Raw genomic sequence first — 27979 nt, 5'->3', positions numbered from 1 at the left:
AAAGAAAAAATGACTTAACCTTTGTAGTATGTATTCTGATGGTTGTATGATATTTCCCCTTTTGCAGGTAAAGCCTGAATAATTGCTTTGCTCACGTTCCCCCATGTTGGTGGACAGTGGCAGAAAAGAGTAAGCTTGTTAAGGGAAGTTGCTCTTTACTGCCTCGCACACACCCATTTATTCCCCACTGAAATGTGTGCCGAGTACCAGGAAAGCCACAATATCTCTTTAGGTAGGTTCTTAAAGCCTGGGAGCTCTAAGGAGTGTTGAGGGTACCTTATTAACTTGCTGTTGCCTGCTGAGAAAGCATTGTTTATATAGAATTGGCTTATTGCTAATGAGAGAACCTATTAAGACATAACACAGGCAAGGCAAAATATAGACTCTGTTTTTCTAAATATTTTCCTTTAGATCTCTCTCGTTCCACTGATGATATTAAAGGGTCAGACACGTAATCACTCAATATTTTACTTACTGGAAGAGGCAAACAGATTTTATTAAGATTAGAGAATTTTCCCCACCCCATTTGTCTCTTCCCCACCACTGTCTCAGCAATAGCCCTGTCCAACCATGAGATGCTAAATAGTTCCAGTGTTTTCCTCTTCCTGTAATAATCATGCATATGCCCAGCTTGTGTGTTTCCCCTGCCTCATGAATTTGCAGAGTGGCCCCAGCTGGGCTCCCTCTTATCTGGGGGGCATTGCCAATGGTGATCCAAGGAGAAACAAATCGTGGAAGAAAAGGTTCACTTTATTTAGCAGATCTCTGACCCCTTCAGTGCCTGTAGCTTTTGCATATACCCCTCCAACCCGCTCCCTCTCCCTCCCCCAGTTTACACCGAACCCCCCTGTCCATTGGCTGCTGGATATTCTGATGGCAGGACTGAAATAGACTTTGCCCTCCACACAGCTGCAGGGCCCAGTTCTGCCAAAATAGCGGTATATGATAGTGGGTAATAAGGGAAACTGATTTCTGGTCTCCTCCACTTTCTAGGATCCAAATGAATTCTAGTTGGCAAGGAGAGAGGAAAAGAGCTGACACATCACTGTCTTACTGCTGGGAGCAGCAAGTTATGAGCTCCTGCCTATGGTGTGTCACATGGACTGTGAGACCCTGTGACCCTCCCAACTCCTGCCTGCACACCCAGGTGAGTTCTTCGGGATTTCTCTCTGTGGTGGACACTGGCCTAGGGTCATTTCTTCAGGAGGGAGGCTCTCCCTGGAAAAGCTGATCTACATTTCTGCTGGGATCGATGTTGTGGAGACTGCATGAGTCGGTAAATCGTGAAGCAGCTAGTTTTGTCTCAGCTGACAATAGTTATGGATTAGGGTGCCCAGGGCAAGAATGAGCAAATGGTCTGGAGAAAAAATCAGCAGTGAAACTCTACAAATTTTTTTGGGTAACATCGAAATCAGCAAAGAAAAAATGCTATGAAAGAAAGGCTCAGGAGTCTAGGAGAATATGGGGAAGGCTCCAGGCAGTTTAATGTACAGATATTCCCTCTACTTCCTTCATTACATTTCAGAACTTCTTCTAGGAGGCCATGAGGTATATTCTCTGTCCCTCCTTCCCCCTTGCCCTATGCTTGCTGCTTCTTGGCTCTATTGATGTTTTCGACCTCATCCCACTTTTCCCCCTGTTCCTCAATGGCCTCTGCTCTGCATTCTGGAAGGGCCTTGTCATGGCATGTTAAGAATAACCAGAATCTAGTTTTCTTCAGAATGTTAATCACATGTCAACTTTTGTTATCCCTAAAGATCCATGATCAGCCATCATTTATGAATTTTGATTTCTCCCGTGAGCTAAGTAAAAATACAAAAATTAAAGGACACTGGGAGTTATGGTAGCTCAAATTTCTTAGATTTCACGGGATTCCCCTCTCTTAAATGGATTACTCTGCCATTCGCTTCTGGAATTCTGTCTCATTACCTCCCAGATTTTCTTCATGCACTAATCACTATTAAAAATGGAAAAAAAAAATTAAGCAAAAGCACAAAGAAATACTATCCCATGAGCCTTGAGCAATGCCAGACACATAAGCTTTGACTCAATGAATGAGTAATAATTTTTAAATTTCCCACTGCCATAATGTGCTACATCTTGCATTAGCCACTTAACCAACAAAGAACATTTGCTCTATAAGAAAAGTATTTTTGACATTTTTTCTGATGCTGGTAACATTTCACCTCAATATTTTTCTGTTTTGGATTGATTTCAGTAGATTTTTGATAGAACACCATGAAATCTAAGGGTTTGAATTCAGAATCAGACATGGCTGGGAAAATGATCTCTTTGAAAATCCATGCTTTTTGATTGTTTGGCTTTTTTTTTTTTTTTTTTGCCTTATCCAGCCAAACCATTCTCCAGGCTACACTTCTCTCACCCCAGGGTGGTAAGTCTGTTCACACAAAAGCCCTTTGTGACATGGCCCTTTCACTGTTCATCATCTCTACTTTGAACAAGGGGAGTGTTGTTGAGTTTTGCGGCATGAGTTATCTCAGAAGCGGCGCCATCCCATTGCCAAATAGCACAGTGATGGATCGTTTAAGAGCGTTTAGAGTTGGATGAGTTTAGCAATGTTCATCCAGTTGGTGTGAGCACATAGAACAGAAGTCAAAATTGTAGGTTTGATGACTTTTGGGGCCAGCGAGTTCTGTTTTGTTCCACAGAGTTGCCAATTGTGGGCATAAGAGCATCTGATGTGAATATAGTTGAAGTTGAGTCAGCACAAATGAACCATTCTTACTAAGAGAAAAAACTAAGACAAATACTAAGACAAAAAACAAAAAAGTGGGAGTCTTTGATGAACTTGTAGGCAAAATCTCAATCTTTCTGTCTCTGTCCCCCCGCCATATATAATCATTCTTTTATGAACTGAATGACAATCAGATATATTCTTTCCATCTTGTAAGGTGACTCTAAGAAGACACTGTTTAGGAAGAACCTACTGTGCGTCATAAAGGAAGTCCAGCAACTCCTCTCTGTGGTCCCTCCTTCTAGGTTGACCCTCTGTAAGTGTCTCAAGGACTTGGCACTGCCCCCCCATGTTTACCTGGCTGAACTCCATGGTTAACAAGATGCTGTTTTCCATCTAATGAATTTGCCCTGCAGGCACAGGAAAGGGGTTGGTTCCACCATTTTCAGAAGCCAGGCAACCGATAAATTTAATGGGATTTTGTTGACATTAATTGCGTTTGCACTGGTGTGAGACGTTCTCGCTCCTGGCTCATTTGTCTTCTGGATCATTTGAATCACCCAAGTTCTGGTCATTCAACCATGTGATTCCAGGCTTAACAATATCTGCGAGTCACTGGTAACTCAATCACTCTTTAGTTTATTGCTCAGTAAAATAATAATAACAATTTGTTCAGACATTTAACCAGGCTGCATTTCTCCAGGGACAAAATAAAGCTTTCCAAAGAAATAAGTCAAATGCGTTTGGTATCAACCAAAGACTCTTTCCAGAGGTGTAGCTACCAACACCTGGAGCAAATTCTAAGAAATGGTTTTAGAATTGAAGACAAAGTCCAGAAGACATGGGGACCATTACTGTTTCTATGATTGAGACACACACACGAATACAAATTGGTCTCTCTTATAAAGTAAATTATTTTGTAATTTTTATACTCATAAAACTATGCTTTGCAAATTTGTCCACTGATAATAATCAATATCAGTTATAACAGTCTTGCTCTGTTGCCAAGTGGCAAGAATATATGAATGATAAGTTTTTGTTTTGTTTTTACTGTAGGTGCTCACTTCTGTGCCTCTGTCCTTAAGAAGTTTTTATGTTGGCTGTGTGTGAGTTAAGGCATATGTGAAGCCGAGGCCTAATGTGAAAATGGGCCTTCGTATCCACAGATTGGTTACTAGACCAATTGCTATCTGTGGTGAAAGGCCATTTTTTTAAAATGTCAAGTCTGTTCAGAACTGGTGCTTTTGTATCAATACTCTACAAGAAAAATTAGTTGTTAGAAAGTGGAACTTGTATTTGGATCTCACAGCGATGTCATGTTGCTATAAATGTCTCTAAGTACTTGACTCCCAGTCTCTGTTCTTAGTACAGATGGATTACAAACAATTCCTGGACCACACTGGTCACAAAACTCACTTTCAGTAGCTCCAACCTGGACAGTTCAGAAAGCTCTACTCAAGGCTTAAAATAAATGAGATACCTTTAAACACACACACACACACACACACACACACACACACACACATTGCGATAAATAGCAATCGGTTCTAAATTAATAAGATTATTAAATTATCAACTCAATAAAGGTCTTTTTAAAGGCAGTTCTTTTAATAGCTCATTATTCAGGAATACGGGTAAAGTGCTTTTAAACTGACTTTATTGTTTTTTGCATCCTAATCCAACACCTTTTTAAATCCTGTCCGTGGTCAATGTGCATTATGTGTGGAACATTTGCAGATGGACTGCTTTCCGTCAACTTGCTTCAAAATTTAATACAAAAGCATTATCAAATTCCTTCAACCCCCAGGGAAAAAACCATATGCTCCATAGCAAACTATTTCATTGCTGAATGATATTTTTAGGATACATATAATCATATATTGTTTTTTATGACCAAGGTGTATCTTTGCGCAGAGGCTGTCAGAGCTCAAGGGAGACAATAGCCTGTCCCCACATGGAGGGAAAGGAGGTAAATTTCTGGCTCTGTTTTTACTAAGGGACCAAACCAATAAGAATTTCAAGGTGTGTTACCCAAATATTTAGACATAGAGTCAGTTGGACTCTGATGTATTTTTTCCAAGTTATTATTATTATTTGTTTATTGAAGTATAGTTGATTTATAATGTGTTAGTTTCAGATGTACAGCAAAGTGATTCAGTTATACATATATATATACACACATATAGATCTATTCTTTTTCAGATTCTTGTCTATTATAGGTTATTACAAGATATTGAATGTAATTCCCTGTGCTATACAGTAGGATCTTATTGTGACTTTGATGTATTTTTTTAAACCAACTCCTTTTATAATAGCATAAAAACATAAAACACTTTTAAATGTAACAAAATACTTGCAAAATCTCTACATTGAAAACTACAGAACACTGCTGAGAGGACTTTTAATACTTGTTTATATACTCAGACATCCATATGTATAGAGATGTTCCAACTAGCAATCTGGCCTTGAGTCCATATGTTGATAAGGTATAGGTTTGCCATTGTGACCAATGTCTCCTGAACCAGAGAAGTGTAAAAGTTCAAGCTGGTGAGGCAATTTGCTCAGTGAAGTCAGTGGAGCCCAGACTTCCTCTGCCTTGTTTCTCTGTCCTCCTAACACACTGGTTATGTCTGTGTGGTCCCAGGTAGTTCACGGGCCAGCCAATAAGAAGGGGACCATGCAGGAGCAAGGGAGACCACGCCCCTTCCCTTTCAAAGCATGACCTGCAGGTCGTGTACATACCTTCCTCTCACATCCTATTGGACAGTCTGCGCTGAGATAAGCACAGAAATTGAGAGTCAAGTACTTGGAAAGTTTTAACAGCAATGTGACATTGCCAGGAGATCCAGATGCCTGGCTCATTTTATAGTTAATTTGTATTGTATTTTACAAAAGCATCAGTTCTCAACAGATTCAATTAAAAAAAAAAAAAGCCTCTTTGCCCCAGGTAGCAACAGCTCAGTAACAAATTTGCATATCTAAAGGCTTATTTGTGAATAGCCCCCCTAGCTGCATAGAAGGAAATATAGTCTAGAGATGATCTATAGCTCTGGACCAGCACCTGCCCATCTAAATATGGTATTACTGTGGGGAGAGCAGATGGAGATTGGGGACCACTAGACACAGACACCTTTCCAAGTTCCCTGTCTTTGTTGGCTTTGGTTCTCAAATAAAGTTGTAATTATTCACCTGATCATCACTTGCTGAGATGTGAGGCAGTGATGTACCAGATGGACTGACCAGGAAGTCCCTCACACCATCCTTTGCATCCTCTTGATGTCAGTTGGCTGCATGTACATAGCATTGAGCTCTTCGATCTAAGTGTTGAAGAAAGATTTATTGAAGATATGAAGTATAAGGAATTATGATGAAACACAACAGAAAGTTGAAATTCCTTAAACCAAATGCTTCAAGGTAGAGTGAAGAAGACGTGTCTTTGTATAGCCTGGACAGAACACACAGGGAATGAACGAATACAGGGAACACATGGGTCAAGTGCAAATGTGTAGAGCTTTTATTGCAATAATTACCCAATGGTTAAAAAAATTGGTAGAGCCTCCCTTTCTGGAAAGAAAATTCTAGGTGTGCCCTGCACAACAAACTCATAATCCGGCAACTGAGCTGTTTACCCTTCACCAGGGTGGAAATACCCTAAGGACGGGGTGGGTCATGGTCTTCCTGTGCTTTCTGCAGCCCCCATTGCTTTTTACGGAGTTTGAGATCTCCTCTCATCCTCAGCCCACATCTGACATGGCCGGTCAGAAACCTATGGTGCAGCGCTCTTAAACCCACTACCATTTCTCCTCCATTTACTTTCCCTCCCTCTCTTCTTTGCTTAAGAAAGTCTGGGCCATTTTTGTTGGAGGCCAGGCCCTCAGCCAGAGACACTGTGTACTCACTTGCTCTATTGAATTGTTTGCCTGTGACTGAATAATAGCATTTTCTCGGCTTGTTCGGGTAGAGGCGATGGTGATGTCATGAGGGAGTCTGAACTCAGCTCTCTGTGTTGGTTTTACTGCAAGTTTGTCTGAGGGACATAACTAGGTGAAGGAGATGGATTGAGGGAAGTGAGAAACAGCTATAACTGTTTTCATGTAGGATGATACTATATTAAAGGAGGAGCCACAGCTTTTCCAGAAGCGATCCGATAGAATTCATCATGAGACTTCTGTAGGGGAGATGAAAATTGGCCTCATGCAATAAAGTTTTTATTTATCTATTTCAAGATTTTAAATTCTGACATCTGACACTCAGGAAGAGATCCATCTTTTTAAAAAAATATTGTAATTGAAGTATAGTTGATTTACAATGTTGTGTTAGTTTTGGGTGTACAGCAAAGTGATCCAGTTTTATATATTTATAAATATATATATATGTATACATATATGTATATATATGTATTCACCTTCAGATTCTTTTCCATTATAAGTTATTACAAGACATTGAGTATAGTTACCTGTGCTGTACAGTAGGTTCTTGTTATCTATTTTATATATAGTAGTGTGTGTCTGTTAATCTCAAACTCCTAATTTATCCCTCTCCCACCCCCGCTTTCCCCTTTGGTAACCACAAGTTTGTTTTCTATATCTGTGAGTCTGTTTCTGTTTTTTTTTATGGCTAAATAGAATTCCATTGCATATATATATATCTCACATCTTTATCCATTCCTCTGTCGATGGACACTTGGATTGCTTCCATGTCTTGGCTATTGTAACTAGTGCTGCTGTATCTTTATTTAGAAAGTTACCCTACTGTGCTATCTGGAGTTGAGGGATGGGATTAAAAGGGATTGGCTGCAGGCAAGAACACCAAAGAATTGCAAAAGAAAGAAATTGAATTTGAGGGTTGGAGAGAAAAAGAGAAGGTAGAGGAGTGGGAGGGCCACCACCTTGGTGAACTAATTGCGGAAGTTAAGCGGAGGTGTGTCTCAACATTGTAAATCTATTAAAAACCATTCAGTCATACTTCAAACAGGTGAGTTATATGGTATGTGAATTACATCTCAATAAAGCTTTTAAAAAAGAAAGCAAAGATGTGTCTACTACTCAATTTTTTTTAAACATCTTTATTGGAGTATAATTGCTTTACAATGGTGTGTTAGTTTCTGCTTCATAACAAAGTGAATCAGTTATACATATACATATGTTCCCATATCTCTTCCCTCTTGCATCTCCCTCCCTCCCACTCTCCCTATCCCACCCCTCCAGGCTGTCACAAAGCACCGAGCTAATATCCCTGTGCTATGCGGCTGCTTCCCACTAGCCATCTACCTTACTACGTTTGTTAGTGTGTATATGTCCATGACTCTCTCTCGCCGTCGAAGCTCACCCTTACTCAATTTTGAGTTGTCTGCAACTACATTGCTGCAGTATAAGTTCCAAATGCCTCCCCAGGATTTAGCAAAGCCTACAAAAAATAAAAAACAGACCTTGTGAGAGGGTTTTTTTTGTTTGGTTTTGGTGGAAATCTAGGAAAGGATTGGCATTCCTTATTTGGGTTAATGTGGGCTGGAAGGAGACACTGTGCACTGGAGAAGAGATGATCCATAGATTCCTAGTTCCGTAGAACCTGGGGCTCAGGGGCAGAGTATCCAGGAGAATAATTTGCAGAGATCTTGGCAATGATATTAGATTCTGCTCACAATGTAGACTAGAGGTTTATATGGAAATTATGGAGCCTCTAATGACAATGGATTTCTCTTAAATACAACAGAAGTTTTTATTGCATGAGTTGGTATTTACTTTTATGAAATGCTCACTATTCTGGTTAAAGTTATATTCTGCTAATTCAGCTTCTTCAAAAATGTGTTCCTGGGATTAATAATTCTAGGAGATAGGCAGTGAGAAGAAAGATTAGATGGTCAAGCAAATTTTAGGAAACTCTGCCAATTCTATCCTCCTCTCATAAGATCACAACTGGCAATAACATGTTAAAAGCTCTGAGAAGGTCTGCAGTAGGATCCACGTTTCTTTTTAGATCAGTGTTTCCTGCGCTTAGTTGACCACTGACTTTTTTTTCAGTAGCACAGATCATCAGAGAAAGCCCTGAGAATGTCACTCCACTTGAAGGAATTTGAATTTGAGCAAAAACCTTCCACCTGGAGTCAAGGTAGAACTTTGTAACCGTCTGTGCTTGGTGTTTTCTCATCTATTCCTTCATTTTTTCATGCAGCATCTTCTCTTTTTAAAGTGTTTGAAGGCATTTTTAGCTTAGTTTAAATGATGTCTGTGCGATCGGTCCTGTCAAGGCTGGGGAGCCTGTGTTGCTTTGTATTTGTCAAAGCAGCAAACTGTTGAATGATAATCATTCAACGACCACAAAATGCATCTGGGGAATTGGTGCTGTCAGATTTGGATATTAGTCTTTGGTGGCCTCACTGTAGTAAGTAATACATAATGATAATGCAAATGCTAATGAAATTAGCAGTGCAATTGCTATTAATATGGTTTAGGCATATCATTACTGGCTTACTGCCCTCAGTAAAAAAGTCTTCCCTAAAGTCAGGCTCTCTTCGTGATACTAGCTAACACAATGAGTTAACTTTTCTAGTTGAATTCCCTGCCTTGCATTTAGTAATTTCTAATCACATGTAACAGCTACATGCTGCTATATAATCCCGTTTTATAACTTCTGAATAATTATCGCAAACATAGCAAATGTTCCCAATAGACTAGATGCACGCCAAATATCGGACAGGAGAAAACAAAATAAAAATAGTGGTTTAGAACTCAAATATAGCAAATACTGTGGGGTAGGAGCAAGTGGAAATCCATGCAATGTTAATATGCGAGTCATAATAATAGACAATTCACTGATAAGCCTCCATAGTAAAGAAGTGCAGGTCTTCCTAATGGTGTTCTCATAAATGTCTTTTCGTTTATTTAATTTCTACCTTTAACTAGGACCCAGTAGAATTTTCACAACATATTAGGAGGATATTGCCTTACACTGTGAATTTTTCTGATTCGAAAGTGGGGTAGAGGGCTGATTTGTACTGCCCATGGTGGCTACACAGTGCATCTTGTAACGACTGGTGACATATTGGGGAATTCTTCAGGCTCTTCCCATCATTTTCCCACTTGTCATCTATTTTTTTTGCATTCCTCGATTTCTCCTTTGCAATGTCATCTCTTTACCTCCTGCTTTTCAGTCCTCTCCACTTTTTCCTTGTCCTGTGACCCAATCTAGGTACTTCTCTAAGTGGGGTACACGTGATTTTGGTAGAGTTTTAGTTGTCTATCTCTTCTATTTAGGTGTTAGTAAAAATCACTTGTCAAATAAGGGTTTCTGTGACAATCTTAGATAACATGACAAATTCAGTATTTAAGTATGTTGATCTAATTGTGAAAAGAAAGAGAAATAGCAGAGTGGGCTCATTAAGTTATTAACAGAAAGCAGCTATCACATAATGGGTATGTAATGGAACCATTTAATAAAAATAGGTACAAAATACTAGTGTAATTAGATGAAAAGGTCATAGATATCATCAATTTAGATGGAGGTGATATGAGAAATAGGACTTAAAACTTCCAGGAAACTATCTCCTGGAGATTATTTGAACCACAAAAAGGTGGTTTGCATTTCCAGCTTAACAGCCAGAACCACGGTATGCCATCTGCGGCATGGTGGAGAGAGCTCTGCAGGGCATCCCTAACTGGAAGGGCTGAGGAATAGGTCTCACGCATTAACTGATGCTAGAAAAGTATAGCTGCCTGAACTCTCACTCTGTGAAAGGGACTGACCTGCTCCTTGACTAGTATCCATGAGTTTCTTTACAGGATAATTACGGTCAATTTTTCCAAAGGAAAAATGACCAACTTTTCTATTACATAAGAAAAAAATAGTAACTTACATTAGGATTTATCAAATTTTACCTCTAAGACATATGAGTTTTGCCTCGTGACACTCTTTCCTGGTATGTCTTCACGTGGGACATTCAACCTCCTTTGTTTGCTTCTCTCTTTGTCTGTTAAGCCAGTCTGCATGTAAGGTGACTTAAAGGCTGCTTCTTTTTGAAATTACTCCTGACCTTCACAGGCAAGATCTTTTGTTCATGCTCTTGCTATTAAAGATGTGCCTTGTCTCTCCTGATAGTCTGTAGGCAACAGAGTGTGAGGTTCCTCTCTTACTCATTTTTGTAGTCTTCTACTTCCTCACCTCTCTTGTGCCTGGAGGTGTGCTTGGCTCCTGGTGTGCATGCAATAGATATTTATGAATGAAATAATAAAAGAAAGAAGAATGGAGTTATCTCGCAGAGAGTTGGCAAGAAGTGTGTGCATAACAATTGTTCCCTGTGGTGGCAGAAAGAGAACCTGCCTTAAAGACCAGATCAGCACCTCTGTCTTGAGCACCTCTGTCTTTAAGGATGAACAAGTTCATTAATTTATTCATTGTCCAGGGGTGTCTCCAAAGCTGTGTCCATCTCCAGCATAAGGTTAACATAAATTACAGTGTATTGCAGACATATTTATACTAAAAAATATTTGTTGCTTACCTGAAATTCAAATTTAACTGGGTGCCCTATATTTTTATTTGCCAGTAATAAACCCACACTCCTTCATGGCATTTGGACTCAGTTATCACACAAGGAGATGAGAGGTGGAGAAGTGTTTCCCTGGGACCTGAAGAGTGTTAGTCACTACAGCAGATGTTCTAATGTCACAAGATGTCCTTGCCAATGCTTTCATTTTCTTTTGATAAATACCCAGGAGAGGTGTTGCTGGATCACACGGTACTTCTATTTTTAATTTTTTCGAGGAATCTCCATACTGTTTTCCTTAGTGGCTGCACCAATTTATTATACATTCCCACCAACAATGTACAGGTCTTCCCTTCTCTCCACATCTTTGACAACACTTGTTATTTGTAGTCTTTTTGATGATGGCCATTCTGACAGGTGTGAGGTGTTATCTCATTGTGGTTTTGACTTGCATTTCCCTGATGATTAGTGATGTTGAGCATCTTTTCATGTGCCTGTTGGCCATGTGTATGTCTTCTATGGAAAAGTGTCTATTTAGATCCTCTGCCCATTTTTTAATCGGTTGTTTGGTTTTTATGATGTTGATTTATATGAGTTCTTTGTATATTTTGGATATTAACAACTTATTGGATATATCACTTATAAATATCTTCTCCCATTCAGTAAGTGGACTTTCTGATTTGTTGATAGCTTCCTTCACTGTGCAAAGCTTTTTAGTTTGATGTAGTCCCATGTGTTTGTTTTTGCTTTTGCTTCCCTTGCTTAAAGAGACAGATCCAAAAACTTTTTTACAAAGACCAAGGTCAAAGAGCATATAGCCTATGTTTTCTTAGAGAAGTTTTATGGTTTCAGATCTTACATTTAAGTCTTTAATTCATTTTGAGTTTATTTTTGTATATGGTGTGAGAGAGTAGTCCTGTTTGATTCTTTTGCATGTAGCTGTCCAGTTTTCTCAACACCATTTGTTGAAGAGGCTATCTTTTCCCCATTGTATATTCTTGTCCCCTTTGTCATAGATTAATTTCCCATATAAGTGTGGGCTCCTTTCTGGGATCTCTATTCTGTTCCATCGATCTATGTGTCTGTTTTTGTGCCAAGACCTTATTGTTTTGATGACTGAAGGTTTGTAGTAAAGCTTGAAATCAGGGCGTGTGATACCTCCAGGTTTGTTCTTCCTTCTCAAGATTGTTTTGGCTACTCAGGGTCTTCTGTGTGAATTATTTGTTCAGTTCTGTGGAAAATATCACTGGTATTTTGATAGGAATTGCCTTGAATGTGTAGGTTGCCTTGGGTAGCATTGTCATTTTCACAATATTAATTCTTCCAATCCAGGAGCATAGTATCTTCCCATCTGTTTATGTCATCTTCAATTTCTTTTATCAGTGTCTTAATAGTTTTCCAAGTACAGGCCTTTTACCTCCTTAGTTAGATTTATTCTCAGGTATTTTATTCTTTTTTTATGTGATGGTAAATAGTATTGTTTTCTTAATTTCTCTTTCTGATAGTTCACTATAAATGTGTAAAAATGAAACAAATTTATGAATATTAATTTTGTATCCTACAAATTTGCTGAATTCATTGATGAGCTCTAGTAGTTTTTGGTGGTGTCTTTAGGATTTTCTATTTATAATATCATGTCATCTGCAAACAGTGATAGTTTTACTTTTCTCTGTCCAATTTAGATTCCTTTTATTTCTTTTTCTTGTCTGTTTGCTGTGGCTAGGACTTCCAATACTATGTTGAATACACATACAAAAAAGAGAAATGAATCTAAATATAACATTAAAGACAGTCATCAAATAACAAAGGAAGAGAACAAAAGAAGAAAGGAAGTAAAAAGAACTACAAAACAACCACAAAACAATAAACAAAATGGCAATAAGTACATACCTATCAATAATTACTTTAAATATAAATGGACTAAGTGCTCCAATCAAAAGTTATATAGAATAGATAGCTAGTGGGAAGCAGCACGTAGCACAGGGAGATCAGCTCAGTAGTTTGTGATCACCTAGAGGGGTGGGATAGGGAGGGTGGGAGGGAGGGAGATGCAAGAGGGAAGAGATATGGGAACATACGTATATGTATAACTGATTCACTTTGTTGTAAAGCAGAAATTAACACACCATTGTAAAGCAATTATACTCCAATAAAAAAGATGTTAAACAAACAAAAAACCAACTTTCTAAAAACTGTGGCTAAAAATGCAAATTAAATAAGCAGAAGTGCAAAAATAATGTTATCATACATAATTGTTAGTTCGTTTTGTATAATAATGTTCTGCTCAATTAAATATTAATATTCCCTAGAAAAGTAAAAGTAAAATTCTTATCAGCTATTTAAAAAGAAAGATATATAGAGAGTAGCTAAATGGATAAAAAAAAAGACTCATATGTATGCTGCCTACAAGAGACTCACTCAGATCCAAAGACACACTCAGACTGAAAGTTAGGGGATGGAAAAAATATTCCATGCAAATAGAAATCAAAAGTAAGTTGTAGTAACAATACTTATATCACACAAAATAGACTTTAAAACTAAGACTGTAATAAGACACAGATGGACATTACATAATGATGAAGGGATCAATCCAAGAAGAGGATATAAGGATAGCATATATACACACACACACACACACACACACACACACATATATGAACACACATAGGAGCACCTAAATACGTAAAGCAAATATTAACAGACATAAAGGTAGAAATTGAGAGTAACATAATAGTAGGGGACTTTAACACCCCACTTACATCAATGGACAGATCATCCAGACAGAAAATCGGTAGGGAAACCCTAGCCTTAAATGACACATTATACCAAATGGACTTAATAAGTATATATAGAACATTCCATCCAGAAGCAACAGAATACACATTTTTTTCAAGTACACGTTAATAATTCTTCAGAACAGATCCCATGCTAGGCCACAAAACAAGACTTAGTAAATTTAAGAAATTTGAAATTTCACCTTAAGAAAATTGAAATGAGATGAAGCATCTTTTCTGACCACAATGCTATTAGACTAGAAATTAACAAGGAAAAAAAACTGCAAAAAATCCCAAAACACATGGAGGCTAACCAATGTGGTACTAAACAACCAATGGGTCACTGAAGAAATAAAAGAAATCAAAAATACCTGAAGACAAATGAAAACACAATGAACTGAAATCTATGGGATGCAGGAAAAGCAGTTTTAAGGGGGAAGTTTATAGTGACACACACCTACCTTAGAAACATGAAAATTCTCTAATAAACTTTACAGCTAAAGAAACTAGAAAAAAAGGACAAACAAAGCCCAAAGTTAGTAGAAGGAAAGAAATGATAAAGATCAGAACAGAAATAAGTGAAATAGAGACTAAAGAAACAGTAGAAAAGATCAATGAAACTAAGAGCTGGTTCTTTGAAAAGATAAACAAAATTGTAAAACTTTAGCCAGACTCATCAAGAAAAAAGAGAAAGGGCCCAAATCAATAAAATCAGAAACGAAAAAGAAGTTACAACAAACACCACAGAAATACAAAGGATCATAAGATATTATTATGAACAATTATATGCCAATCAAATGGACAACCTATAAGAAATGGACAAATTCCTAGAAATATACAATTTTCCAAGACTGAATCAGAAAGAAATAGAAAGTATGAACAGACCAGTTACCAGTAATGAAATTGAATCAGTAATACAAAAACTTCCAACAAACAAAAGCTCAGAAACAGATGGCTTCATGGGTGATTTCTACCAAACATTTAGAGAATAGTTAATACCTGTCCTTCTCAAACTAGTCCAAAAATTGCAAAGGAAGGAATGCTTCTGAACTTACTCTACAAGACCAGCATTTCCCTTATACCCAAACCAGGCAAATATCACAAAAAAAGAAAATTATAGGCCAATATCACTGATTAACATAGACTCAAATATCCTCAACAAAATATTAGCAAACCAAATTCGACAATACATTAACAGGTTCATACACCATGATCAAGTGAGATTTATCCCAGGGATTCAAGGATGTTTCAATATCTTCAAAGCAATCAATGTGATACACCATATTAGCAAATTGAAGAATAAAAATCATACAATCATCTTCATAGATGCAGGGAAAGTTTTTAACAAAATTCAACATCCAATTATGATAAAAATTCCAGAAAATGGGTATGGAGGTAACTTACCTCAACACACTAAAAGCCTTATATGGTAAGCCCACGGCTAACATCATAATCAATGGTGAAAAGCTGATAGCATTTCCTACAAAATTAGAATCAAGACAAGGATGCCCACTCTCAGCACTTTCATTCTTTGAAACTAAAATTATTAAAAAACTATATTGACTCAGTTGGCTTATAGTCAACACAATGCAAATTATGTGACAATTTTGATTACAGAGACATTTGAAAGGAAAGTAAAAAAGGATTAAATTTTATGGAATAAATATATAATATTTAATTAATTATGTACATTTAAATTTTATTACTCTGGTAAGAATGCTGACACACAAGCAGAACACTAATAATATTAATTGTTGCCTAGTAATATTAATTATTATATCCTGCTGACAGTCATATAAAAATCATTTATTTTGATATCATAAAGGTATAAGGATAACATTTTATTTAACAGTTTGTTAATTTGATTTATAAGATGTAGATATTTAGATGTAAGCAAGGGAGCTCTCCAATCTTGCCCTGGGCCCCACAAATTTGTGGGAACCAACCTGCATGGAGAGGTTATCAGGAAGGTGAGGAAGGCATCTGACAAATGCTGAATTGACTCAGCAGCAGCCCCTGGAAATAAGTAGTCCTTATTTTCCCATCACTTTCCCTGAGTAAGGTATGATGACACCTATGTTAGTTTCCCGGGCTACCATAACAAAACACCACATACAGCATTGCTTAAACCACAGAAATTGATTGTCTCAGTTATGGTGACCAGAAGTTTGAACACAAGTGGCCTCAGGTTTTTTCCTTCTGAGGCTGTGAGGGAGAATCTGCTCTGTGCCTCTCTCCCAGCTTCTAGCTGTTTGATGGCAATCTTTGGCTTGTAGAAGCATCACCTAGATCTTTGACTTCATTTTTTTTTTTTGATGGTACGCGGGCCTCTCACTGTTGTGGCCTTTCCCGCTGTGGAGCACAGGCTCCGGATGCGCAGGCTCAGTGGCCATGGCTCACGGGCCCAGCCGCTTCGTGGCATGTGGGATCTTCCTGGACTGGGGCACGAACCCGTGTTCCCTGCATCGGCAGGCGGACTCTCAACCACTGCGCCACCAGGGAAGCCCCTCTGCCTTCCATTTTTTAAAAAAAATTTTATTGGAGTATAGTTGATTTACAATGTTGTGTTAGTTTCAGGTGTACAGCAAAGTGAGTCAGTTATACGTACACAAATATCCCCTTTTTTTATGATTCTATTCCCATATAGGTCATTATAGAGTATTGAATAGAGTTCCCTGCGCTATTCAGTAGGTTCATGTTAAGTATCTATTCTATATATAGTAGTGTGTATATGTCAACCTCAATCTCCCAATTTATCTGTCTCCCGCTTCCCCCCTGGTAACCACAAGTTTGTTTTCTACATCTGTGACTCAACTTCTGTTTTGTAAATAGGCTCATTTGTACCATTCCACATATAAGTGATATCATGTGATATTTGTCTTTCTCTGTCTGAATTACTTCACTCAGAATGACAATCACTAGATCCATCCATGTTGCTGCAAATGGCATTGTTTTGTTCTTTTTTATGACTGAGTACTATTCCATTGTATATATGTACAGCATCTTCTTTATCCATTCCTCCACTGATGGACATTTAGGTTGATTCCATGTCCTGGCTATTGTAAATAGTACTGCAATGAACATTGGGGTGCATGTATCCTTTCAAATTGTGGCTTTCTCCAGATATATGCCCAGGAGTGGGATTGCTGGGTCGTATGGTAGTTCTATTTTTAGTTTTTTTAAGGAAACTCCATACTGTTCTCCATAGTGGCTGTATCAAGTTACATTCCCACCAACGGCGCAAGAGGGTTCCCTTTTCTCCACATCCTCTCCAGCATTTATTGTTTATACAGATTTCATCCTTATATGTGTCTGTATCCAAATTTTCCCATTTTTTAAAGACACCAGTCTTATTGGATTGAGGACTACCCTAACGACCCTATCTTAACTAATTACCTCTGCAATAATCTTATTTTCAAATAAGGTAACACTCTGAGGTACTGGGGGTTAGGACTTCAACATGTGAATTTTGGGTGGGGGGATACAATTCAACCCATAGCAACGCCCTGTCTTGTCCACTGGTTGAAGCAGAACTTGAAATTGTGTTCTTGGACTTGGGGTGGGGGTTGATTATGGGGTTGAGGTTAGGATGAAGGCCAGGTATGGGAGGAGGCACTTCAATTTACATACATGGTAATTAAAAAAAAAAGTTTTTATTTTATTTTAATTGTTTGGTGGAAAGGAGTGATGGGATTGGTGATCTGTCAGTATGTCCCTGCCTCCGAATATCCCTGGCATCCAAATGGCAGTTCTGCCTTACAATGTTGAAAGCTGGGCACACACTCTACTTGCCATCCTTGGGCAGAATCATAATTTTCTTTTAAGAGGAAGAGTTAGAGGAGAGGGAGATTTAAGTGATTGCTAGGTTAGTCTAATTTAATGGCGCTGAGTTTAAGTTAGGCTAGGTTAGTCTAATTTAATTGCACTAAGTTTAACATGAAACAAAAATTGTACATTCATTAAACAAGCTATTGTTACCCAGATTAGATAGATGAGAAAAAATTTAGAGATTTAGGAAGGTATCAGAATCAATGCTGTTAATTATTCTATTAAATATTAAAAACATGCAAAGTGTTTAAAAGCAGAAACCCAAAGTTAAAACATTTAGTTACTTGGCTTTTTAAAGATCTGACAGTGAATGGAAAATGCCTAAGATACAAGGGCAGGCAATATCAACTTGGCCTTTGGTGAACCATAAATAAATATTTCTGGAATGGAGATACACAAGCTAAGCATCATAATTGCCTATGTTTGCAATCTGCAAATTTCATGGTATTTTTCTAACCTGTCAGGTAAGTATCATAGTTATGTTCTGGTCATCTTGTTTCTCTGACTAGCCTGAGCCTTCATGGAGGAAAACAATTGCCTGTGACATTTGGATCATTAAGTCCATTTGAAAGTTGTTTCATGACTTCCATCATTATCTGTAGATGGGCATAACACCTGAACACCTAGCAAGGGCCTTATTGAGATATTTTTTTAGTAGGTGGTAATGGGGAGGTGAGTGATAAATATTACACTGTCTTTGGCAAAACTACCTGTGTAGCTGCAAAATGTACACCTTTTGGACAGCAGATTGGCTCCTCCCACAAGAAGATGGGCAAGCTCCTTGAGGATGAATTTCTTTCTTTTCATGGCAGTCACTTACTGCCAGCACTTAGAACAGTGTCCAGCAAGAGGTAAGAACTCAAAAGATTGATAGTTAATCTATCCACTTGCCAAATTGTCATGACAGGGTGGATTATCTTAACAGAAAGCAACGTAATTATTCATGTGTGAGAGCAGCATCTTCCAGAATGTCCTGGGGCACTGGTGGGTGGTGGAAGGGAGGATGTCTTAATATCTTCCCCCCTCAACATCATGCCTGGCTTCCAGCTCTCTGGGATCCCAACTTGGATTTCTGCTTGCTGCCAACTCTCAGTCATATGCCATGAATGAGATTTTCTTTTTCTACCTCTGGTGCCTCTTGACACCAGTGTGGTGTAATCAGAAGGACACAGCAAAGGCATCAGATCTGAATCCCATTTCTTTTGTCACCTTTTAGTTTTGTGTTGGTGAACTGGAAGTTGAGGCACACATCTGTTTCTTAATCTGCAGGATGGGAAGGGTGATGCCAACTGGAGTGGCTATGATGATCAATGAGATCATGCATTTAGGACAATTCCTGGCTGGTCTTAAGTGCCCTTGGGGATAGTATTCCCCACAGGTGTCTGCTTCTGCGTGTCTTATGAGAAGAATACTAACTGTCCATTTTCTATGGACTATCTTTTTGAAGATATTTGTATAGCTCCCATCCTCGCATGGTAGAGATAGTGTCTCCCAATGGAGCAAAGGGTTGGGCAGGTTTGCTTGTGGCCCTCTATAAAGGTCTGGGTTACCTAACCTTGAGATTCCTCAGCTGTGACACAAACTCACTCTGTTTGCAGCATCCACCTGGATCCCTCCTCCTCACCTCCGTGGGGTTTGAGGGACAAAGAGAGCTGAAGTGAATGCGACACTCATACTGCTTGCTGTGCTGTGAGTCACTAAGTCCCTTGTCTCTGACCCAGGAGTCTCGTGTCTTCTGCCAGCATCCATGAAATGTAGCAGACTCACTTGTTAGCTTCCAAGCAGAATCAAATCTCAGACCCTTCACAGTTCTTGACAACACTCAGTACATACTCAAAACATTTGTTCTGCTTTGCTTCTCTCACTAGAGGACAGGTGTTTGGAAGGAAGGGACCATGTTGTTTATTTTAGTCTCCAATCCTAGTGCAGAAGAGACACACAGTACATTCTTGATATACCTGAACTGAACTGGCCTGGCTGGTCATTAGCACAGTTTTTGCTTCCTCAGTTAACTCAAACTCAGCAACACCTGAGGGTCAGCCAGTAGAAAGGGAGGATATAGGAAGTAGGCTGATGGAGAAGAAAAGAAAAAACCCAAACACCTTAGTTCTTTTGCCATGTTTCACCTATGAATCCCTCTATACATGAAAAAAACCCCTAAGTAATGTCCTCTTCAGAAACACATGGAAAAATGACCAGTGATCACTATACATGATAGTCATTGTATTCCAGTGTGTGTGGGAATAAGACATATCCAGCAAAAGGTCCCAGTAAAGGTCTAAAGGGGTCCTACCTGTGCATGGCAGGGAGAATTCCATCCTTCCTCCCATGAACAGGGGAAGTGAGGGAAGATGGAGACAGAATGCAGGAGAGATTCTCCAGTGGAAGAGAGTTGGGCAAAGAGCTGTCTGGTGGCAGACCTCTTAATCCTGGGAGAGGGAATTTATGACACTCTGGATGCCACTCCAGGATCTGAAGCAACTGCCCAAAGCAGTCAGGGGATTGAGGACAGCTGGGCATCACTAGGCAGGACCACAGGCTGTGTAGACCAAAGAGTGGCTGTGGTCATTCTCCCTGCCACAGTGCTAGCTCTGCATGGCTTTGATGCTGTCATCTTAGCTACCAGCCCCACAGCTCCAGAAGTACCTCTCCCACCTTACCCCGGAACAAACTCCTATGCACCCCTCAGAGCCCAAGGCCCTTTGCAACAACTTGGTTGAGTCTGTGGAGCTGTGTCCCTTGGCAGGAGGCAGAGTGTGCTGTGTTTTCTTGGTTAATGTGCCTGTCATTTACCAAATATTACTTGAGTGTGCTGGGCATTTGCATTTACTATGTTTTCTTATTTTCTGTATTTTTTTTTTTTTTTTTGCGGTACACGGGCCTCTCACTGTTGTGGCCTCTCCCATTGTGGAGCACAGGCTCCGGATGCACAGGCTCAGCAGCCATGGCTCACGGGCCCAGCCGCTCCACGGCATGTGGGATATTCCCAGACCGGGGCAAGAACCCATGTCCCCTGCACCGGCAGGTGGACTCTCAACCACTGCGCCACGAGGGAAGCCCTTATTTTCTGTATTCTTGATGCTTTGGCTTCTGGGGTCTCACTGGCTGGAGTGGGACTGCTCCTTTCCAGCACTAGCTAATTCCTAGAGATGGCAAACCACTTGCCTGGGAGTGAAACTTTCATTTGCAAACCAACTGATCCAAAACCCATACCTCCCAACCGCCTCCATTTTTGAGCTCTGGGGCTTTTATACTGTGGCCCAATATTACCCTTCCCTAATCACTCCAGGTCCAAGTACCAGACAACTTGGGACAGTGCCTATAACCCAGATCCCACTGAAATTATTCAAACTAGCTAATCCTAAACCTGCTTAACTTGCTTACACTATCTTGCCCATTCCTTCCCAGCAAAACCACAATAAAGGCTCTTTGCTCAAGTTTTCCCCTTACACTTCTTTCTCCAGACTAACCCTGGTGCTTCCGCATGTGGCCCTGCATGGCATGGCATGCCCTCTCCTCTTGGGGACTATGAGTAACAAACTATCTTTTCCCTACAGTCATTTCCTGATTTGTTCCCTTACGGTACCTGAATAATAACAAAACCTACACTTTGAAACAGCATTACCTTGTGCACTGAATAGAAGATAAGCTTGTACTGGGGCTCAAGGGAGAACTTTTCTTTGTTAAGATATATTTAGGACTTGGGTAAGCATTCTTTGTTCGGCTTTCCAGTGGAAACGTATATTTAAAAATACAGGACAGAGTTTCATGAAGTTTTGCCCCTTCAGAGGGGAATGGTTGAAAGAATGATGAACCTTCCGTACCCTGGAATACTACACACTGTTGGAGACTGAATCAGAGCTATTGACTATTGACTTGGAGGGATTTCCCAGATTTCTTATTGAGAGAAAAGCAAAATGCAGAAAAGTGTTTACAATAGAATATTCTTTTTGTAGACATCAAACAGTGACAGAAATGACCTAGCTATATGCATATATGTCTGTGTGTTTGTGTACAATTATATAAGCATAAGGAGGAACATGGAAAGATGTAAGATATGTTGTTAATATAAATTAATCTGGGAAGTTGGGGTGATATATTGGGAGTAGGGAGAACGGGGAGAGGAGAGAAGGCAAAGACAAAATTGGGGTGGGGGAAATGATTGCACTTAAAATCCCATGTCTACATAATTTTGCTTAAACATTTACGTCGTTATACGTGTATGTTTATGTATAAATATTGGGGTGCCCAAAAGGTTATTTCAGGTTTTTCCATAACATCTTACATTTCTTAAAGTTCTATAATCTTGTGACTCAGCTTTTTAGCAGAATTATATTCTATGACTCAAGACATTTTAATATCATTTTTCTGTGATTTAAGTTTAGGTGGGGGAGAAGAGACATTTGCCCGCCATCCACCCGCTGAGCTCCGGTGAGCAGAATCGCTGGGTTGTGATGTCCCACTGGCAGGTAGATGTGCATAAACTTGAATCACCACCTCCCTATTCACACCTCTGATTTGTGGGACAAGCAGGATGGGATGAAGCAGCTGCCTGTGCGGAAGGAAGCCTGTCTCTCCAGATAGAAAGAAACGATTCTGTGCCTCTGGTTACAGCCCACCACAGACTCACTAGCTCACTGCCCTGTGGTCACTTGGGCCAGACGAAAGCAAGTTCTTTTCTCACAGTGCAGGGCCTCCTGCCCTGCAAACTTAGCCCCTTTGGCTGGGTGTTACTAAGCCATGAGTCTAAATATGGCACATGGCAGTTTGATGGAAATCATTTCCAGTAAAAGAGGATGTTTCCTCAGCAGTTTTCAAGCTGGCGCTGACTCAAGCATCCTCGAGGGAGCCCGTTTAACTGGTCATTAGGGAGACAGCAAAAAGGCATTGAGGAATTCTGTAACAAGATACGTATCCTGTGTGGAAGGCCTCCTGGGTCTCTCTGACCATTGGCTCCCCGTGCATACTGCCGAGGTTTTATTGATGCTGCTGAAAAGTCTTTTACTGCTGCTAATCTGTTATTTGCGCATAGTTTTAAAGACACTGCTTCCAGCTTTGTGAGGAACAAGTCCAAAGGTGAAACATGGCATCCGAACAGTAATTCAATGTCTAGAGCTGATTAACAACCCCACCACTACATCCTCAGAGGCACAGAAGTGAATTGGAGCCTCAAAAAGATGGATGAATGTTTATGCTGAGTTTTGCAGGCAAAATATTTACACTATTCTAAGGGCAACAAATACACTTAATTACAAATCTACATTTGAGAAAATCAGAATATAAACAAACTGAATTTCTGCACATGGGCTGTATAGTGCAAAAAATGTAGTTTGGTTGAGAGGTATTTGGGTTTGTCTGCTATGGAAACAAGTGATACTTAGAAGGGTAAGTAAAAGTGTCACAAATAATCAAGGATAATATTGTAGACTGCTGAGGATGATAAAAAGACCAATTACCTGAATTCTAATACAGACTTTGGGATCTGGGATTATTCAACACCTATCCATGCTCTACTGGCAGATCTGGGGTTAAATTTTTTAAATGAAGCATAGACTCATAGAATATTTAGAGCCGGAAGTCTATTCCATTGTTTGTTCCTGTTCCCAAGCATTCATTTCTTTCAACACTATTGATATAGATCTTTAGGGAAGCATTTCAAATGATTTGAATGGCAAGAATGAGAAAATATATTTTAAAAAATGGAAGATATGCTAAAAATGTATTTTTTTAAAGGATCAGAACAAAACCATAGTTACCTAACCAAGGAACCATATGACTAACCACAGCTGCGTGGTTAGCAAATTTGTGAATGTGTGGAGTCAAGGAATTTGTCTTGGGCATAAACTAAGGGGTCAGAATGTTTTACTTATTTAATTTTTAAGTGTAGAAATTTCTTCCTAGGAGATAGGAATGTGTAAAATTTGGTAATGTGGGCTTATTCTTTTTTTAAAGAGTCATTTGGAACAGTTCTCCTTAAAAACAGAACTATTTTTAGATGCAACCAATTGCTGTTGGCAATGAAAGTGTTGATGTGCTCATCTTTGGACCCGTTGTTCTTTTCACACTTTAGTCTTTGGACTCAGTTGCTGTCTTAAAGGGATGGATCTTTATCCTTAGGCGAACTCTTGATGCCTCTCCCATAGGAGGTCAAGGTCAGGCCTCCTTGTAATTAGTACTTTCTGTGAATGGTCATGTATTCCCTAGAGACATGGGACCTATGAGAAGATTGCATGGTCCAGGAAGGAAAGGTTGGTGAATCTACCTTATTCAAAGGGAGTTCAGCTCTAGAGACCAAGCTGGGAGGACCTCTTTGGAATTCCCGTGAATCCACTCTCCATAGCCTCGGCAGGGCCACTTGCTGGGCCTGGGTTGTGGGAATTGGCTGCTTCTTTGGCAGTGCTAGTCCTGGGTGTAGCATTCTATGGAGCCATATAAAGTGATTCCTATGGACAAGTGGTGAGGCTGGCAGGAAACAGATACAACAAAAAGAGACCAGACTGATTCCATTGGTCAGAGTAAGCAGTAAAGTAGGGGATAGCAGGATTCTGCCCTTTTATGCCAGTAAAAGGCTTGCCTTGGTGATTGGCACATCTATTATAAATGTGGTAAGTTTAGTCTATTGTCTGACTTTTGAACTCTTGACTCAGATATCCTCTCTGGGTTGTGTTGTGAGCCTTTCCATTTCTATCTTGAACGTAGAGATATCTGATCCTAGCACCTGACAAGAAAAAATACAAAGCAATCGTTTGCTAGAATGAATACTAATATATAAGATATGATATAATACGGATACACTCTTTTAGTTTTTATTTTTTTAACATCTTTATTGGAGTATAATTGCTTTACAATGGCGTGTTAGTTTCTGCTATAAAACAAAGTGAATCAGCTATACATATATCCCCATATCTCCTCCCTCTTGCATCCCCCTCCCACCCTCTGTATCCCACCCCTCTAGGTGGTCACAAAGCACCGAGCTGATCTCCCTGTGCTATGCGGCTGCTTCCCACTAGCTGTCTATTTTACATTTGGTAGTGTATATATGTCCATGCCACTCTCTCACTTCGTCCCAGCTTACCCTTCCCCCTCCCTGTGTCCTCAAGTCCATTCTCTGTGTGTGCGTCTTTACTCCTGCCCTGCCCCTAGGTTCTTCAGAAACTTTTTTTTTTTAAGATTCCATATATATGTGTTAGCATACAGTATTTGTTTTTCTCTTTCTGACTTATTTCACTCTGTATGACAGTCTCTAGGTCCATCCACCTCACTACAAAAAATTTTTGGTTTTCTCAGGGTATATGCCCAGTAGTGGGATTGCTGGGTTGTATGGTAGTTCTATTTTTAGTTTTTTGAGGAACCTCCATACTGTTCTCCATAGTGGCTGTATCAATTTACATTCCCACCAACAGTGCAAGAGGGTTCCCTTTTATCCACACCCTCTCCAGCATTTATTGTTGGTAGATTTTTTGATGATGGTCATTCTGACCGGTGTGAGGTGATACCTCATTGTAGTTTTGATTTGCATTTCTCTAATGATTAGTGATGTTGAGCATTCTTTCATGTGTTTGTTGGCGATCTGTATATCTTCTTTGGAGAAATGTCTATTTAGGTCTTCTGCCCATTTTTTATTGGGTTATTATTATTATTTTTTCATATTGAGCTGCATGAGCTGCTTATATATTTTGGAGATTAATCCTTTGTCAGTTGCTTCATTTGCAAATTTTTTCCCCCATTCTGAGGGTTGTCTTTTCATCTTGTTTATGGTTTCCTTTGCTGTGCAAAAGCTTTGAAGTTTCATTAGGTCCCATTTGTTTATTTTTGCTTTTATTTCCATTTCTCTAGGAGGTGGGTCAAAAAGGATCTTGCTGTGATTTATATTATGGAGTGTTCTGCCTATGTTTTCTTCTAAGAGTTTTATAGTGTCTGGCCTTACATTTAGGTCTTTAATCCATTTTGAGTTTATTTTTGTGTATGGTGTTTGGAAGGGTTCTAATGTCATTCTTTTACATGTAGCTGTCCAGTTTTCCCAGCACCACTTATTAAAGTGGCTGTCTTTTCTCCATTGTATAGTCTTGCCTCCTTTATCAAAGGATATACTCATTTTTAAACTATTGCTAACAGCACATCTTATAAACCAGTAACCCTTATATAAGTCAGAATGCACTAGAGTCTTTAGTGGGTTTTGAGTAGAATGCTCAAAAATCTAAGATCTTCTTATTTTTCTATTAACAGCACTCCCTCTTTGTGGATAACAGTGTTCCGTGTTAGCAGCAGGAGATATTGAAGAAGGATGTGCACAGTCATTTAGAGGAAGCAATGGAATCACCTGAAAGAGGAGGAGGAATTCTCAGTCCTATAAAAGCCAGCTCCTAGGAGAGATGTTGGCAAGAGCTTCACAGAAAGGGCAGGATTTGGAACCATCTAGGCTTCCTGAAGAAGGTCTTCAAGTCATTTCATTCTCCCTGCCTCAGTGACCAGCCTTACAGGGCTCTTAATAAGATTAGCAGTACCATATGGAAAGCTACCTGCACTCAGCACTCACAGGAAGCTACAGAATGTTTTAGTTGGGGCGGGAGACAGGTGTGATCAGGAAATGTTTCTAGTACATTCACTTTGGTGTCTCATCAGAAAGGCCCCAAATCTCCAATAATTTGTTATGATTTTTCTTCCTATTCATACCCAATTTTGTATTATTTTTTTATAAAGAGAGTCCCCCAAATTGTATAAGCTTCAGGCCACACAAAGCCTGGATTCACCCTACCCTCCTCCACCACATTCTGGCTATCGAAACTTCGGTAAATTAAGCTCTCTAGCCTAAAGTTTCCTCATCAGTGCAATGAGGCTAACATCAGTACCTACTTGTTAGGTCTTTAGGGGATCTGATTAAATGAATTAATAGGTATATAACCATTTACAGAAGTGCCAGGTACATGGTAATGCTAAGTTAAGAGCTTGTTAAATAAAAATAAATAAAAGATACATGATAGTTTTAGGTAATTTAGGTTTTAGAATAGTTCAGACTAGAATTCTAGCTGTGACCCCTATGCTTTGAGTCTCAGTTTTCTCATCGAGAAAGTGGGGATGTCGTGATTTTCAAGCTCCTAAAATTCCATGCACCTGGTAAATAATATTGTTTGACTCACTCTCAGGCTACTTCTTGTAGCTCCCAAGTTAGCTGCTCTCTGTCTAGAGTGGAAAGTTTTAGCACAAATAAATATGGTACAAAATCATCACATCCTGCATTTCAAAGCAAAATCTGAATTTGATAAAAAGTATCCATATCCGTGTCTTAACATTTTTAACACGAATTACAGAGGATTGGCTATATTTTGTTCTTCTTTCTTACTGACCATTAACTTGGTTTGGAGTTAATTTTTTTAATATTTGGCTTAATTGTTAATGGAATGTTTATGTATGTCTATATGTGGATCTATACAATGTACAAACATACAACTATTTCATTTATAATCAAGCTTAATATATGCACATGTAATCTCATTCTCTCTCTGGCACACAAATGTGTGTATTTTATGGACTTCTGACTAATCTGGACATCTCAAAGTGCTGGGACTGGCTTGGATATCATATTTGTTTTCTGTGAAAATGGTATCCATTTTTAAAAAAATTTCCAAAGTTGAAAGAGACTTCTAATGATCACTTGTTTAAGGTTCTGCTTCCAAGTTCCAACACTATCGTTGGATCATGGAAGCGCCATTTCCTGAGACTATCCCCCTGTGTCTAGGGTGCCCACATGGGCGTAAGTGATATTTCAGGGGAAGCAATTGACAGGCAGCGGTGAGAGCTGCTCGAATGTCAAATACATCCCACGTGTCATGCTTTAGCACCACCTACATTTCTGCCCCTCAAACCGCTAATGGTTCTTTAATATATCAGGTAAGGATGCCAATAAATAGGCATGATGGTTGTTTAAATTGTATTTTAAAAGCAAAGAGCATGAAAGATTCGACAGCCGAGTTTTCAGTTTCATGATTGATGATAAATTTGTGTAGTTACAAAGTCTAGAATCTCTTTATAGAACAAAAACCAATAACACTATTCAACAGCAACAGCATGTTCCCTGTAGAGAATACACAGAGATAGAATAGCAAAATTCTTAACTGAAATTTATAAGTGCAGAGTGTAAAACGATAGGATATTAGTCTACGAATCAGCACGCATGACTTTGATTAACGTGCATTTATGTGGGTC

General features: G+C 39.2%; 1 long non-coding RNA gene across 2 annotated transcripts; it reads left to right on the top strand.

The window, feature by feature from the left end:
- The first annotated feature begins 13 nt into the window (after window positions 1-13).
- On the top strand, window positions 14-27650 carry LOC112408590 (uncharacterized). 2 transcript variants are annotated; one of them, XR_003004972.1, is made up of 5 exons: window positions 14-232; window positions 994-1147; window positions 8719-8803; window positions 22157-22245; window positions 26003-27650. It is a non-coding gene; the product is annotated as an uncharacterized LOC112408590 (long non-coding RNA). The 2 variants fall into 2 exon arrangements; XR_003004973.1 differs by lacking the exon at window positions 22157-22245.
- The last annotated feature ends 329 nt before the right edge of the window (window positions 27651-27979 follow it).

Source organism: Neophocaena asiaeorientalis, unplaced genomic scaffold (genome assembly GCF_003031525.2).
Source record: "Neophocaena asiaeorientalis asiaeorientalis breed wild unplaced genomic scaffold, Neophocaena_asiaeorientalis_V1.1 scaffold45, whole genome shotgun sequence".
NCBI classification, from domain to species: Eukaryota; Metazoa; Chordata; class Mammalia; order Artiodactyla; family Phocoenidae; genus Neophocaena; species Neophocaena asiaeorientalis.
This window is presented reverse-complemented; position numbering and strand designations above follow the sequence as displayed.